This window comes from Diabrotica undecimpunctata, chromosome 3 (genome assembly GCF_040954645.1).
Source record: "Diabrotica undecimpunctata isolate CICGRU chromosome 3, icDiaUnde3, whole genome shotgun sequence".
Classification (NCBI taxonomy): Eukaryota; Metazoa; Arthropoda; class Insecta; order Coleoptera; family Chrysomelidae; genus Diabrotica; species Diabrotica undecimpunctata.
In genome coordinates this window covers 1,801,937-1,817,691 of record NC_092805.1, presented here as the reverse complement: position 1 = coordinate 1,817,691, position 15,755 = coordinate 1,801,937, and the positions used below count along the sequence as shown (strand labels likewise).

The 15,755-nt window shown below is 33.4% G+C and overlaps 1 protein-coding gene across 1 annotated transcript in view; it reads left to right on the top strand.

The window, feature by feature from the left end:
* Positions 1 to 7,224: 7,224 nt before the first annotated feature.
* The window catches only part of Oamb (Octopamine receptor in mushroom bodies), a 544,394-nt gene continuing 535,863 nt past the window's right edge, over positions 7,225 to 15,755 (top strand). The window contains exon 1 of the mRNA XM_072525075.1: positions 7,225 to 7,672. The gene's annotated coding sequence lies outside the window, so the exon portion shown is untranslated. The remainder of the gene's footprint in view (positions 7,673 to 15,755) is intronic.

Below are 15,755 nucleotides of genomic sequence, written 5' to 3'. Positions count from 1 at the left end.
CATTATTTCAAGTTTCTTTAGGTTTTCGTCTTTTCCTCTTTTTTCAGATCTTGGTATTTCGCTTCTTCAAAAGGTAAACAGGTATTTCCTTGTTCATTTTGAGCAAGTGTCCTAACGCGCCCATTTGTTTCCTTTTTTTTTTTAAAGTGTGTTCTATTTCTCAGCTTGTCCTTTTTAAAGGTCGCCCTTTCTTACTCTTCGTCGTCCCTCATTTCTCTCCATCGTGTCTTCTCTACCTAAACCTTTCTTTCTTTCAAGTCCTCTATCACATTGTCCTTTATCTTCTCCTTGGTTTTCCTTTACCTCTCCTTTCATCAACTAACAGTCCTATCCTTCGCCCCATATAATTTTTATTTTTAAATCTAATATAACTTAATCATTGGAGTCTTTGTTCTTGGATCTTTTTGAGACTTTAGTTACCCTGGTTCTTTCCCCAATCAAGTTGTTCCTGATCGTGTCTCTCTTAGTCTTAACCAACATCCACCGTGTCATTTTTATTTCAGCTACTTCCGTCTTCTTCTAATCTTCTTTACAGACCACCCTTCACTGCAGTATACCAACGCAGGCTTCACCACACTCTTATATACGCTTTTCTTTTCAGCTCTTTCCCAATGTTTCGATTATAGAGTACTCCGCTCATTCGCTTTTAGTTAAACCAACTAGCCTGTATCCTGTGGACAATTTCTCGATCTAATGTCCATTTTCCGTTATATATAAGCCAAGTTAAATAAATTCTCCTACTCCTTTTAGTTTTTCTCCAAGCAATTCTATGTCCCCAACTATTCTTCTTTCTCCCAACCACATTTACTTGTTTTTCGACTTGCCAATCTTAAGTCCCTCCTCTTTAACCACCCTTCTTCAACTCTCCAACTTATCCTTAAATATTTCTTTGTTCTCCTCTACTAACACAATATCATCAGCAAAAAACATTGACCAAGGAGCCTTTCCCTTACTTTCTCTATCAGTACACCCATAACAATATTAAACAGAAAGGGACAAACCAACCGTCACCGGAAAACTTTCCATCGCGTTATAGAGAGTGGTACATACTCACGTTGACCTGGTTCTGGTCGTAGAAGAGTTACCTCGCAAAGAGATAATCGTTTTATTGTGATGGAACTATTAAGAAATCGCAATTCCACTGCAATTGCTACAAGAAACTGTCTGCAGGAGGTTCAAAATATAAATGTAAGAGAGAGTACAATTAGAAGACGCCTCAATGAAAGAGGACTAATGGCAAAAAGGCCGAATATTGTCCCCAAATAACAACCCAGCCACTGTAGGAATTGATTAATTTTTGCTCGACATCGACACTGGTATATAGAGGATAAGAGCCCAATTTTCTTTATTGATGAATCGCGGTTCTGTTTGAAATCTGGCGATAGCCGAAAGAGAGTTTGGAGACGGAGAAATAAAAGTCCAAGCCCAAGCTTGTATGTCCCAGAGAAGAAAGTTTGACGGAGGTTGTGTCATGGTTTGGGCTGGAATCTCATTTAAAGCTCGAACTGAACTTATTTTCCTCAATGGCCCCCTGAATGCTGACCGGTATATAAAGAATAAGTAGGCAGAAGCAGTAGTTCCATTTGGTCCATTTATTGGGGACAATTTAGTCTTTATGCATGATAATGCACGACCGCATACTGCAAGAATTCTGACTAATTACTTAAAGGAAGTACAAATTAATACTCTAGAATGGCCAGCCTGCAGCCCTAATCTGAATATTATCGAACATATTTGGGATGAACCTCATCATAGGCTTGGAAGTCTACCAGGCCTGCCACAAAAGAACTTCAAAACATGCTTTATAAAGAATATGAACCTATTCCTGAAGTTTTTATCCAAAATTTGTTCCTTTCTCTTCCAAATTATATACAAACGGTTATTGATGTTTTAGGGAATAATTAACCCGATATTAGACAATTTTGTTCAAGATCACTCGTAATTTTTATTGTTTGTAATTCATTTCGGCATTACAATATATTCTTTTGTAGCCTTTTAATTAAATAAATATGCTAAGGGATCAAGCAGCCATGGTCATTTTTTGTTTTAAAAATGAAAGATGTTGAGTATACAATATGAAACAAAACCGATGAATTTTCATTTTCGGAAATTTATATAGAGTGGGCACTTTTTTTGCCGGTCAGTGTATGTTATCATTTATTTAAGGCAGTCCTATAATAAATACATTAATTATTGCTCATTACAGTAATGACGATAGTTGGCAAAAAAATGTATATAAAAAGAAAATTTCCTTCATTTTTAAACAACAATGTCTGAACCATGTTAAACTAATTGCTGGCATATAATCATTGTTTGAAATATTCATAATAAAATTCCTATATAAATGTTGTTAAATTCGTCAATTTAAAAATAAAAAAATGCAGTATATACATCCAAGGTTTACGATTGCTATCGTTGCTATAATTTAGAACAAAATTATTGCTTTAGAAGGTCTGCGATGTGATATATTTGCAACTTAGTTACAGATTTACCAGATTTTTTATAATATTGCTAATTTTTGTAGTGATATGCCGTATTCCAGAAATAAATTGCAATACAAAAATATGCACGCAATGAGGGGTCATACATGCCCGTAAAGTACAATGAGGTATTCTATGCTTGGGTGAATGCTCTCCAGACACTCCCTCTAACACGTATTAATATACAGCGGGAAGACTACTGTCTCGGATGGTCAGACGTGCTACTGTAATCAAAGTTCTCGTGTCATATGAAAATCCTGGGAAAAAGAATCCTTATGACATCTTTTTCATACTTGTAAGAAGGCACATTGTAGCTCATTTCTGAGGTGCATCTGAGTTAATGAGCGATTTTGTGTAAAATTAAGAACCAAAAAACGGTCATCAATTACGGTTGTGCACCTTGGACGTCCTTGACCAGGCCTTCGTACAAAATTTCCTGTTTTGCGGTACCTTTTTAAAGCATTCGAACTTGTAGATTTAGTTCTCCTGAGACTTCGTTCGATATCTTTTTGTGCATATCCTTCCTCGTACGTAATTACAATTTGTGCTCCTTGGGCTTCATCGTAGTGTCGAATTGGTGGCATACTTGTTTTAAACTTAATTAAATCAAAACAATATTTAATTAAACTTAATGAATTAAACGAAAAGTAACCGACTTCGTATGATTCTTCCTTTATGTGAAAAACGTTTTTTATGATAAAATGTTCGAATGACACTAAACGCTGAATAAACGTCAAAATAAACATCCAAATATTTCAAACCAGTTGAGTACATCAGCCTACTATATGAGTATCATCAGTAATCTAAAATTATTTTGAAATAATAGTGACTACAAAAGACAAATTGGAAAATTCCAAAATATTCGAAATTTTTGTCCATGAGTGTATATTAAATAAGCAATTTCTACACTGTTTTCTTAAAAATTTGTGTATATGTTATTTGTGATTTATTCGCTTGATATCTCATATCGTTTATAACAAATCTTTGGATGTGTTAAATATATGTCTATAACCAAATGTTTGTTATATTTCTTATTTGACCTTTGACAAAAGGTAGATATTGACTAGCCTTTCTTAATCATCATCAGTGGAGTTACAGCTTTTTACGAGTCAAAGCCTTCTTCAGAACAATCCTCCATTCGCCCCTGTCTCTGGCAACTCTTCTCCATGCTCTAATTCCGATAGACTTTAAATCATTTTCTAGGTTGTCTTGGTACCTAAGTCTCGGTCTTCCTCTTCTTCGTTGTCCGATCGGCCCTCTTCGGTCAAAAACTTTTCTGACTATGGCATCTTCCTCTCGTCAGATTACATGACCTATCCATCTGAGGCGTGCTACCTTAATGAATTTTACAACGTCAGGTTCTCTAAATCTTCTATACTACTTAAAATTGTAATACCTGCGCCACAAACCTTGTTCTTTTATGCCTCCATATATTCGTCTTAGTATTTTTCGCTCAAAACGTTTGAGCAATTCTTGGTCATTCTGTGTTAGTGTCCAAGTTTCTGAACCATATGTTAGCACTGGTCTTATTAGTGTTTTTTATACAGTCAGTTTAATTTTTCTAGGCATTTTTGAGGCCATCTGTCTTCTTAAGCCATAGTAACACTTATTGGCGAGCACTATTCTTCTTTTGATTTCTTCACTGACGTTGTTATCTTTGGTTAGCAGCGACCCTAAGTATATGAAGGTGTCAACACCTTCCAGTTCTAGGTCATCAATTATTATTCGTGTAGGTGTCGGGTTGCTTGACCTAGTGCAACACATATATTTGGTCTTTTAAATATTAATATTTAGTCCCATTCTGTGTGCAGATGCTCTTAACGACCGAAATGTTTAAGTCAGAGATTTTGTGGACCTACCTATGCTGTCTATGTCATCTGCGTATCCGACAATTTGTACTGATTTGTTAAAGATAGTACCATTCGTAGTAATCTGCGACTCTCGAATTATTTTTTCTAATGCCAGGTTAAATAAAAGACACGATAGTCCATCACCCTGTCTTAGTCCATTTTTGCAATGGAAGGGTCTTGAGAGATTGTTTTGGATTTTTACCATGCTTTCTGCACCTGTGAGTGTAAGTTCAGTTAACCGGACAAGATCAAATGGAATGCGAAATTCTACCATAGCAAGTAGAAGTTTATTTCTATTAACGGAGTCGTATGCGGCTTTGAAGTCAACAAATATGTGGTGGGTGTCGACGCCGAACTCTAGGGTTTTTTCAAGGATCTGCCTTACTGTAGTTGTATCTGGTCCGTAGTTGATTTATTAGGACGGAAACCGCACTGATATCCTCCCACTATTTGTTCGGCGCAGGGGAGGAGTCTTTTGTACAATACGTTGGACAACACTTTATATGCTATATTGAGTAGAATAATGCCTCTATAATTATCACCCACCATCATGTCTCCCTTTTTGTGTATAGGACACAGTACACCTAACTTCCAGTCTGTGGGTGTTTCTTTCTGTTGCCAAATTACAGTTATCAGTTTATGCATGTGTTTCATGAGGGGGTCGCCGCCATTTTTAAAAAGTTCGGCAGGGAGATTATCCGAACCTGGAGCTTTATTATTTTTCAGTTTTGCGATGGCTTCTCTAATTTCTTCTTCGGTGGGGGGTGGTTGCCGATCATCTTCATTCATTTGAAACATGGGATCCTCAATCTCGCCATCTTCTTGATTGACGCTAAGCAGTTCTTCAAAGTGGTCCATCTGTTTAGTATCTAGCCTTTCTTAATATTTCAATAAAAAAACGCAAGCTTCTGAACATCACAAGTTTTCATAACAAACACGGTACTTCTTTGATACAATAATGTTTTTTCACGAGTCTTTACCAAAATCTATAGGTTACCAAATAGATATAGGTTTTGGTTGCAATATTTATTCCGCGATGAATCGTAGTTTGGTTCCTATTTTTATATACCCAAACAGAACCAATTATAAACTAACCTAATATTAAACAAGTTAGTAACGTCTGTATTGGTGATTGTCGCAAATTTTCCTTTTGTTTCTTTTCTTCTGTTTGCCTCACCCTCGCTGATAAATGCAAGTTGTTTATCAACGCCAAATATACCTCGTACTAATAGATACACAGGAATTCTACTTGTAGACAATCATGCAAATATTGGCATCCCATAATAATCATACACGTTGGAATAACTATTGTAACACCTAATATTATTATACAGCTCAATGTACCTAAAACAATTTTTAATATTATTCTTAAGCAAATCTTAAATCCCTTTACTTGTTTTTTGAGCTTCTCTGACTATTCCAATAATGAGTTATATGAGGGAGGGGATCATGCTTCTTAATATGAAGGAGGAGCTCCTTGTTCTGAAAAAGATCCAGACATACCTCCTAAGAATTTTGTTTTGAATAATATATTCCGCTTTTGACAAACTCCAAGCCTTACTTCTATATGTGAGCTAAGCTAGTAAATAGTTTTTCCTAAACTTAAAAGCTAAATAATTCTACCAGTCTTCAAAATGTCATGATTTGTGTATAGTTTCAATGTACTTATTTAATATAAATGACATTAAAAGACAATATTTTTGTACAGTATATTTATTAAAAATTTTCTTGAGCATATTATTGTTTTAGTTATAATTCAATTTTTAATTCTTGTTCCCAAATATCTGTCATGATTGGCCTTTCCCTCTCTTATTTGTCCTCTGATCGATCAAACTCTTCAATTAAAACAGTTTTTGTTAATATTTTTTCTTCGTTTCTACACTTAATTGATTTATATTTGGATACTTTCTTAATTAGTAAAAGTTAAGTTTTTTACAAGCATACAGGTCATTATCATTTGGCTCTACAACTCTATGTGAGTCTTGGCCGCCTTTACTATTTCCCTACATTGTTGTCGGTCCTGAGCAGCTACTTCCCATTGCTGTATTCCCATTTTGCGTAGATCATTGGCTAGTGCATCCTTCCATCTCTTTCTTGGACGACCAACTGACCTTCTGCCATCGGGCCTTTCCCAGAACGTAGCATTCAGGAGTCTTTCGTCACTCGAGCTTAGTACAAGTATACAGGTACTTCCGTAAATAGTTTAGGCAATAAGGTATCACCCTGTCGGAATCGTCTGCCGAATGGGATATGATCCGTGTTTTATGTAGTTTCACCGACATAGTTGCGTTCTTGTATGTATTGTAAATTAACCTTGTATATCGGTAGTCAATGCGGCATGCTTGTAGTGTTTCCAGGATCATGTCAAATTCTACCGTATCAAAGGCTTTATGGAAATCTACAAAAGCCAGAACGAGTGGTCGATTGTATTTGATAGTCTTTTCTATTATTACCATTTTAATGCTCTGTATATCTCTGCATATCATTTGTTCTAGAATCTATTGAAAAAAATATGGTACGAAAAACTTTTGGTATAATGAATATTATACCAGACGAATATTATACAAATTAGAATATTTAGTTTTTTCTAATGTGCATTGAATTTTTTATCTATTATACTGTTTACTTTAATTCGCAAGTTAGAATCTAGAATATCAAATTATATTTATTTAATCTATAATTCATTTCTGAATGACATATATTAAGATAAATAGCTATTATATCACGTTTACTAAGATAAATCTTGAATATATGATTTTTTAGTATATAATAAAACTCTAATGCAGTCAAATATCAAGCAATGCGGTATACCAACTTACGCCTTCTAATCCACATACTTTCTTTTTGACCCGGGTGATTGCGAACTAAAAGATTCTCTTTTTTGTTGCAGATTACCGCAAAATGAGCATCTCCATCCCGCAACATCCCAATCCGGATCGCATAAAGTCCAAGAAAAATTAGTGCTCGAACCCCCAGCGATCAACTGACTAAAAGAAAACAATCACCAGCCGAAGATTCGGCATCCTGATAAACCCACTTCGCTTATCTGCGATCAAACGTCGACCTTGTCGATTCCGAAAATTTACTGTTAAATAGGATGTCGCTTCTTTGACTAATAAATCGTCAAATCCAATTATAAAACAAGCGAAAAGAATGTACTGATCTCTTTTGCGTGACAACAAGGAAGCGTTTCAATTAAAAGCATCGTTAGACGATCAGATGACAATGATGGTGATAGTTACGAAATCGTTTGCGGTGAAAGACGTTCCATATTTAGTCGTGGTTCGCGTGTGCTAGTGAGAGTGATAGATAAACGATCAGGAGTCGGGTAATCTACTTAAGGTAACTTTTACTTTGCTATTATAATATCAATTATTGCATTTTGCTCATAAATATGTATCTAGTCGATATAAATAGGTGTCTAGTCTTTGACTAACTGAAAAGCTCTGAAATAATCACAGATATACGAATGGATAGGTTTTTCATCACGTCTAAACCAGCTATACGAGGATCTCAAAAAAGTAAAATTCTTATAATCGAATGCCAGGTAAACGGGATATGAATACTAGTATTCGTATACCCCTATTCGTATATATATATATATATATATATATATATATATATATATATATATATATATATATATATATATATATATATATATATAATATATATATATATATACAACAACGCTCCAGGGCTTGTAAGCCCTGGCTTCTAAAAACTTGGTTATTTCTCTCCCTTGGTTTCTCTCTTCAATTTCTCACGCCTATTTCTGACAAATCTTGCTTTACTGTTTCTAATCATTCCTTCTTCGGACGTCCTCTTCTTTTTGTCCATTTCTGCTTTCTTCAGTATGGTTTTAACATTATAATTCTCTGGCATTCGTATAATGTAACCAAGCCATCTAGCTCTTTGGGCTGGTTTGCTGTAATTGCTGGTTTTCCATACATCCTCATTATTTCTTTATTTGTTCATCTTCTCCAAATATTCTCTGTCGTCTTTGTTCCTCCGAAGATTTTTTGAGCACCTTGCTTTTCCAGATCCTTATATACGTTTTTGACTTTTCTGACTTTTGGGTCTCGTCAGAATTTAGGATTGTCTTTTTCTATATCATTTGCATGCACCAATTTTATAACATCCTTACTGCATACTAGATAAGTACATTAACTTAAAATGTTCATAATCTTACCTTTCTGCCATAATTTTGTTTGTTTTTAATATAAACACATTCATTAACTTTATACAGGGTATGTTCATTGTTGATTGAAATCTATGAATGCTTACTATTATGGCAAGAAAGTTTCAACATATTAAATCTAGTTCTAGGACGAACTTTAAAAATACTTTTGCTCGGTAAAATCCTTGTAGCCGTTGAAAAAGTTGTTCTATAATAGAATAAAAGTTTTGAATTTTCTAAATAACTAATTTTTTAATGATCTCTTCTCTCGTAATAGTCAACAGGGCCTTTTTCAAATTTTTCTTTACTATATACTACATTGCGCAGCACCATTACTTTGAGGGTAATACGGAGGTGTCTTCACTGGTTTTATTTTTATTTTCTTGAAAAAATTCCAATAATTCACTGGAATTAAAAGGAGGTCCATTGTCTGAGACTAATTAGACCTGAAGACCAATTATAGTAAACATATCTCCTAATTTTGATATATAGTCGGTTCGCTATATTTACGCGGGTTTCGAATTAAAAATTTTATTGTAAGTAAGTAAGTCTTAATTACAATTCCCTGCTCTTTGGGGAAATATCAACTGGTCAAATGAAATGAAAAATAATCCATAACTTTTTTTAATTAAATAATAATGGAAAATCTTTTATATAATTGACAGTATAATAAGGAGAATTACTTCATTAATGGAGTCTAATGTGGCTAATATAAACCTAATAATAATTTTATATTACACTTTACACAGAAAATATGGTCCATGTATATTTGTTCCATGGAGAGAATTTCTAATGAAAAATAAAAAAATTTAACTTGCCAACAAAAATGAAAATCAGTCATTATCATCAAAAATATCATAATCGTCATCATCATCACTGTCATCACCATTAATTGTTATTATGATTGGACTTATTTCGTTTATTTTATTTTCACGAGTCCACCAATCTTCTATTAGTTTCTCGCACTTGAATATACAGTTGCACCACACTTCTGGAGTTACAATTGAAAGTGCCTTTCGCCAAGTTTCCCGAACTGCGTCGTCGCTATAACCGTTAGGCCCAATATGGTTGTCATAATATTGTTTTGCTATTTCCCATATATTCGATGGGATTAAACTGGCAATGATACGGTGGCCGACGTAAAACTTGATGACCGCAACTTTCAATAATCTGATCCACAACAAAGGTTTTTGGTTTTGCGTGGATATTTGCCAAGCGTAATAATTCTGATTTTAAAATATGTTGTGTAAATAGTATATGTTCCTTTGTCAACCATTCTTTAATTTCATTAACAGTCCAAGAATTCGTTGGACTTTTGTTTAATGCTTCAGAATGGTAAGGTACATTGTCTAAAATAATTACGCTGGGCTCACTTAAACCTGGGAGAAGTTTTTCATGTAACCATTTTACAAACATTTCTGTGTTCATATTATCGTGATAGTCACTTGATTTTGATTTAGATGAAAATATTAAATCAGCACCTTCTATAAAACCCGATTTCCCTCCTGCATGTTAAATTATGTGTCGCTTCCCTTCTCCATCAGTATGTTTGATAGACTTTACGTTATCATCTTGCCATATTCTCTTGGTTGCACTAGAAAATATCCATGTTTCGTCTAAATATATAAAATTTGCCCTTTCTTCTTTTAATTTAGAATATTTTCTTAGAAAGTTAATTCTTTTATGCATAACAGAACTTCTTTCACAAAGGGCTTTTCTGTTATCCTCCTTTTGAAATTTGAAACCCAAATTATGTATCACTTGCCATAGACTTGTTCTGCCAATTTCGTCAAATTTTCTTTTAATTCCGAGAGAATTGTATTTAAGGTCACATGTTCCTTGTTGGCTCGCATTCGATAAATGGTATCACGAATTTCAAATTTTTTTCCATCTGGAATATCTTTCGTTTTCAATGATAGGCGAGTTTTTCGGTGATCTTTCGGCCGTTCATTATTGCGATTTTGTAATACTCCTCTTAGTTTGGTTTCACTAATTCCTAGAGCATCACATACGCATTGTTGAACAGACATTACCAATTTTAAAGGACCGCCATTTTATTTTCATCCGAAAAATACTTATGTACACTACAAATTAGACTATCTACATCTAACACACGTCTAGGCATTTTTAAATATTTCCACCAAACATACAATGTGAACACTGGCAAAGAATCAATTCAACTGCAATATTGTAACAAATTTATACCTACCCTAATGTTATTTTAATGTATTTTAAAATATGACCATTAATGCAGTTTTTACCTAATTTTCTGGGAAGTCGTTTACTGCAACTGATTATCAATGAGTCATTAGCATAATTTTGTTAATCCGAAACCCGCGTAAATATAGCGAACCGACTATAGTCTCCGATGCATCTGTGCCATTTGACATCTAACTATTTTGATTTCTTGTAAAAATGTGTATTTAAATTTAAAGAAGAAATCTATATATACTCTGTAAAAGTTGTATGGTGCTGATGGCCACGGACGTAATTCCTTGTTTGCAATTCCAGATTTGGCCACCAACAATATGAACATAACAACATTTTAGTAGGAACAACACCATTATGTTGTTCATGAAATAAGTCCAATACATTATCTTGTATTTTTTTGGAATAACCACTCTATTTCCTAATAGGATGCAATTTTGTTCCATTGTAAATTCGTTTCTACGTTTGGTTTCAAGGATTCATCACTCACTTCCCTGGGCCAACCTGGCAGAATAAAATCCTTTGGTTTTGATAACAACAAAAACAAATCTTTGTTTTTATTTATTCGCAATATGACAAGCATTTAAAGTTATTTGATCTACCAAGCTAGAAGAATATAAACAATCTGTAGTTTTTGTATTTTTACCACAGGGTAATCATGATAAACCATCACCATTATCAATTGCTGTCCTTTTTTATACTGAATATCGTATTGATAACCCGACAGAGTGATAGCTCATTTTGTGATTCTTGCAACCGCTGAAATTGGAATTCCTTTATTTTTGCCAGAGATAAACTGTAATTGCTAATGATCTGTAATTAGCGTAAACTTGCGACCATAAAGATGTTTATGAAATTTATTTAGGGCAAACATAATAGCGAAGGCTTCCCTTTCTCAATTACTATACTCTTTTCCGTATTAGATAGTGTACTTGATGCAAACATGGCAGGTTTCTCTACATGACCAATTTTATGATTTAAGACACAACCAACACCATAACTACTTGCATCAGATGTAATATAAATTTGAAGAGACGGATCTTAATGTGTAATGACACTTTTAGATGTTAACCAGTTCTTACTTTCTTAAAATACTCTATCACATTCAGGTGACCATAATATTGATTAAAATCAATATTATTTTGACACAGTTCATTTAATTGTTTTAATTTGGAAGAAAACATCGGAATATACTTTCCGTAGTAATTTAGCAAACCTAAATATGACTTTATTTAGTTATATTTTTTGGTATTGGAGCTGAATTTTCAGGTTCAAATGAAGACAAGAATCCCAGAAATAATGAATTTTCTTCCTTCACTTCATCTTGTATATCCCTTTCTTGTAACAACATAACTTTCGAACGACAGATAGTATTTGTATGTCCCACTTTCTTACAACTGAAACATTGCCATGTTTTTGCTGAAGATTTTGATGAATCATGTTTTCTACCACATCTAAAGCATAACTTATATTGGATATAACTTCTAAAAGCTTGATGACCACCATCATTTTTAATTTTAGCTTCCTTCTTTTTGAACATTACTTTTTCTAAATTTTCTTTAATTGTAGCTACATTTTTTGGTTCCATCCTTTTAACTTGAACTTCCGTAAGTTCTTTTGACAATGCTATCTCATAAGCTCTTTCAAAGGAAATATTATTTTCTGCCAGGAGTTTACGTTTTATTGTGACTGATCGTACACCACATACAAACCTGTCTCTGAGACATTCCTTCAAAAATTGCCCAAATTTACAATATTGAGCCACACCTTTTAGTTTTGACTCAAAACTTTTAATATCCTTCGGCGGCTCTTGATTTGTGCTGTAAAATTTATACCTTTCAGCGATAACTAAACGCTTTGGACTATAATGTTCAGTCAGAATTTCATCAAAATTTATCACAGAGGCATTTAATTTACTACGATTAAATTATGTAAAGTTATTTGATATCCCAGCTTTGCATTCTTTAATTAAGTTTTGTTTATGAAACAACTGATAGTAGTGATAAAAAATACCCAGGAATCTGTTGAATGTTTTAAACAACTGCGTCAGTTGAACAAAGTTTTTCAGTATTAAAACGCAGAAGTTAAAAGTTTTACAGAAAACAAGCAAAGACTGACTTTACAATCAAGTCCTATTATCCATTGAAAAAGAGTGCATTGAACAATTATCGGAAAACCCAAAATTTTACGACGATGTTATAGACATATTTGCATTGGTGCATAGAAATTCTGGTAGAGTAGTCATAATTAGGTCTTCCTGGAAAAACATGTAGTTGTTTACGAATTAAGCAAACAATTTCTAAAATTTATAAAGATGGAAGAGTTAAAATCCCGTGATTTTTAAAGTAGCTTCTGCAATGTGTTATTCTACTGAGGCCAAAAAGATACCGTATTGCTCTTTTTTCTAATTTAAAAATAACATCAGATTAGGCGGCTGTACTAAAACCCAAAAAGGAAGGCCATATTAAAGATGATACGCGAACAAAGAGAAAATATGTTATTTTGGAATATGCTAAATTTAATTTCTTCGAAGCAGATCTTATTGCATAGCAGTCTGAGGCTAGTTTCTTACTTAGCAAATCGATATGAAGGGACCATTTAAGGTTGCTGTCTATAAAAATCCCAAGAAATTTTACAGAATCAACGAACCTGATCTGGCTGTTATTAAAAACCAAGGGTTGAAGAGCTCCTTTATAGGATAATGTTACTGTCTTATCCACGTTAAAAGAGAGTAAATTAGAGTCGGACGAGGTTTTTATTTTAAGTAGATCAGAAGTTATAATTGCATGAAGAGTTGCAATATTAGAGTTCCTCCAGGTAATACTGGTATCATCATCAAAAAGAAAAAAAATTTAATAAAAATAGGATTCATGTATAGTGTATTTTTATGTATGAGAGAGTAATAAAACAATAAATTATGTATGCAAATCCCTAAACTGTTGATACGGGTGACTCAATGAAAAACAGATATTTGTCAACAAGTTTACAGAAGTATATAGGAAAACAATTTTAAATTGACTATGACCACCAGGTATAAAGATTGGAGCAGAATAGAATACAATAGTTGCGAGGGTTACTAATCCCTAAATAAGGTTGCCAGTGTCGGAGTGATGGAGGTTAACAGGTACTAATGAATTTGCAAAAAATGTAAGATGTTTATTTTATTGGTTATATATAACCAATAAAAGTTTAATAAGTACCTACCTATTTGCAAAATAAAGTTTAATTCTTTAGATAAAATAAAACGTTTTATTTTATCTATTTGCAAAATAAAGTTTAATTCTTTGCCTATTTGCAAAATAAAGTTTAATTCTTTAGATAAAATAAAACGTTTTATTTTATCTGAAATGAGTGCATTAGACGAAGTAAGGGTTTCAACAATCAAACATTTAATTCTTTAATTCCAGGAATGTACGACAGTAATTGACTAGATAATTACCTTCTAAACTTATTCCACAGAAAATGTGATAGTGGGTTTTTCCATTTTGTATATAGGAAGGTCCAAGTGGCGTATTCAAAATTCTTAACAGTTCACTAAAAGTAGGTACTTCAGTTGCAAGGTGCAGTTTATTGTGTATACTAGTGTTATGGAAAATTTGGAAGTGCCGTGTAAACGCCGAAAAATTGGTCCTCTAACAGTTAATGAAAAAACATTAATATTTTATTGTTTTAAATCATTTACAGACAAACGTTTATGTGAAAGTGTTGATGAGACCGTTGAGTTAGTTAGCAGTACACTTGGTGTTGGGAAATCTACGATTTACAGAGTTATTAAAGAAGAGAAATGTGGTAGTTTTCAAATGCCACGTAATGCTCCAGGGAAACCAAAATTTCAAATAGAATATCATTTTAAAGAAGGACTTCGACGGAAAGTGCATGAATTCTTCTTTAGACAAGAATTTCCAACATTGGATAAAGTTCTTGTCTCAGTTCGAGATGATAAGGATTACCCAGAAATGAGTCGAAGTACGTTATGGAAACTTTTAAAAGAAATAGGCTTCCGCTAGAAAAAGAATCCCAGAAAGTCTATTTTATTAGAAAGAAGCGATATTGTCATATGGAGAAGACATTTTCTAAGAACCATAAACGAAATGAGAAACCAAAAAAGAAAAATATTTTATCTTGATGAAACATGGATCAACGAGGGTCATACACCAAATAAATTTTGGCAGGATGAAACTGTTACAAGTCAAAGGCACGCTTTTGTAAATAACTTATCTACTGGTTTAAACCCACCATCAGGAAAGGGACGCAGGCTGATAATAGTACACATTGGCAGTTCAGACGGTTTTGTTGAAGGTGGTTTATTAACTTTTGAATCAACTCATACCGGTGACTACCATAAAGACATGAACGCTGATGTCTTTCAAGAATGGTTCGAACAAATGATAGATCTTCTTCCTAAGAACTGTGTAATAGTAATGGATAATGCAAGTTATCACTCCAGACTTATAGAAGGACTGCCCACAACCAAGTGGTTAAAAAAAGACTTGCAGAATTGGCTGAGTTCAAAAAATATTACGTACCATCCCGGATCTATAAGAAAGGAACTTTATTCGTTGTGTGCCCTTCATAAAGAAAAATTTAAAAAATACGAAATTGATGAAATTGCCAAAAATCGTGGAATGACAGTACTTAGATCCCCACCATATCATTGTGAATTAAACCCGATTGAACTGGTATGGGCACAGATAAAGAGTGAAGTTTCAAGAAAAAATACCACTTTTAAAATTCATGATGTTAAACAGTTGTTTTTGGAGGCCGTAAATAATGTAAAACCTGAAAACTGGGAAAAGGCAGTAAGTCACACTATTAAAGAAGAGGAAAAAATGTGGAAGCTGGACAATATTACTGATAAAATGATCGAGCCAGTTATTATAAATCTTGGTTCTAAAAGTTCATCTTCTGAATCTGATTTGGATTTATAACAAGTAGCTGTAAGTTTTATATTAATATTTTTATCATCTATTTGACATACCTTAGACGGTTTTAAAAACTCTTTTTCTCTTTTGTAATTTTTAAAAATTAAAAAAAATG